The sequence below is a fragment of the Salmo trutta genome, chromosome 13 (assembly GCF_901001165.1).
Source record: "Salmo trutta chromosome 13, fSalTru1.1, whole genome shotgun sequence".
Lineage (NCBI taxonomy): Eukaryota > Metazoa > Chordata > Actinopteri > Salmoniformes > Salmonidae > Salmo > Salmo trutta.
Genome location: NC_042969.1, coordinates 88,180,407 through 88,182,651, shown reverse-complemented (window position 1 = coordinate 88,182,651; position 2,245 = coordinate 88,180,407).

Here is a 2,245-nt window from a genome sequence, read left to right as displayed (position 1 = left end):
ACCAGGCCATTAGGACCTGATGGTCGTTAGAGCCCTGAGTACCAGGCTATTAGGACCTGATGGTAGTTAGAGCCCTGAGTACCAGGCTATTAGGACCCGATGGTAGTTAGAGCCCTGAGTACCAGGCTATTAGGACCCGATGGTAGTTAGAGCCCTGAGTACCAGGCTATTAGGACCCGATGGTAGTTAGAGCCCTGAGTACCAGGCCATTAGGACCTGATGGTAGTTAGAGCCCTGAGTACCAGGCCATTAGGACCTGATGGTAGTTAGAGCCCTGAGTACCAGGCCATTAGGACCTGATGGTCGTTAGTACTACCAACGTATGTCCAGAGTGCATAAGAGGAGATTAGTGGTTCAACGGTCACGTATAATTTGAATGTGTTGAGGACTCATGACTGCCGGTATGGCAGGAATACTGTCACCGCCCTCCTCTCTACCCCTCCTCTCTACCTCCACCCCTACTCTCTACCTCCACTCCTACTCTCTACCTCCACCCCTACTCTCTACCTCTCCTCTGTACCTCTCCTCTCTACCTCCACCCCTCCTCTCTACCTCTCCTCTCTACCTCCACCCCTACTCTCTACCTCCACCCCTACTCTCTACCTCCACCCCTCCTCTCTACCTCCACCCCTCCTCTCTACCTCCACCCCTACTCTCTACCTCCACCCCTACTCTCTACCTCCACCCCTCCTCTGTACCTCTCCTCTCTACCTCCACCCCTCCTCTCTACCTCCACCCCTCCTCTCTACCTCCACCCCTACTCTCTACCTCTCCTCTCTACCTCCACCCCTACTCTACCTCCACCCCTCCTCTCTACCTCCACCCTCCTCTCTACCTCCACCCCTCCTCTCTACCTCCACCCCTACTCTCTACCTCCACCCCTCCTCTCTACCTCCACCCCTCCTCTCTACCTCCACCCCTCCTCTCTACCTCCACCCCTCCTCTCTACCTCCACCCCTCCTCTCTACCTCCACCCCTCCTCTCTACCTCCACCCCTCCTCTCTACCTCCACCCCCTCCTCTCTACCTCCACCCCTCCTCTCTACCTCCACCCCTCCTCTCTACCTCCACCCCTCCTCTCTACCTCCCCCCTCCTCTCTACCTCCACCCTCCTCTCCTCTCTCTACCTCCACCCCTACTCTCTACCTCCACCCCTACTCTCTACCTCCACCCCTCCTCTCTACCTCCACCCCTCCTCTCTACCTCCACCCCTCCTCTCTACCTCCACCCCTCCTCTCTACCTCCACCCCTCCTCTCTACCTCCACCCCTCCTCTCTACCTCCACCCCTCCTCTCTACCTCCACCCCTCCTCTCTACCTCCACCCCTCCTCTCTACCTCTCCTCTCTACCTCCACCCCTACTCTCTACCTCTCCTCTCCACCTCCACCCCTCCTCTCTACCTCCACCCCTCCTCTCTACCTCCACCCCTACTCTCCACCTCCACCCCTACTCTCCACCTCCACCCCTACTCTCTACCTCCACCCCTACTCTCTACCTCCACCCTACTCTCTACCTCCACCCCTACTCTCTACCTCCACCCCTACTCTCCACCTCCACCCCTACTCTCTACCTCCACCCCTACTCTCTACCTCCACCCCTACTCTCTACCTCCACCCCTACTCTCCACCTCCACCCCTACTCTCTACCTCCACCCCTACTCTCCACCTCCACCCCTACTCTCTACCTCCACCCCTACTCTCCACCTCCACCCCTACTCTCTACCTCCACCCCTACTCTCCACCTCCACCCCTACTCTCCACCTCCACCCCTACTCTCCACCTCCACCCCTACTCTCTACCTCCACCCCTACTCTCTACCTCCACCCCTACTCTCTACCTCCACCCCTACTCTCCACCTCCACCCCTACTCTCCACCTCCACCCCTACTCTCTACCTCCACCCCTACTCTCTACCTCCACCCCTACTCTCTACCTCCACCCCTACTCTCTACCTCTCCTCTCTGCTTGTCTTCTCTGCTTGTCTTCTCCACCTGTCCTCTATACCTCTCCTCTACCTCTCTACCCCTTTCCTCTCTACCTCTCCTGTCTCTGTTGACATTGTTGTTGATCTGAAGTGAACAGTTAACATTGGCCAACTAGATAACAGAGTGATGCATCATGGATAATAGACTGATTCCAATGGTACCCTGGTCTGACCTACCTACCTTTGGTTTCCTATTTTACTCCCTATCTCCTCCATCTCTCTCCGATCTCCCTGCCTCCTCCCTCCCTCGCGCTCTCTCTCTCT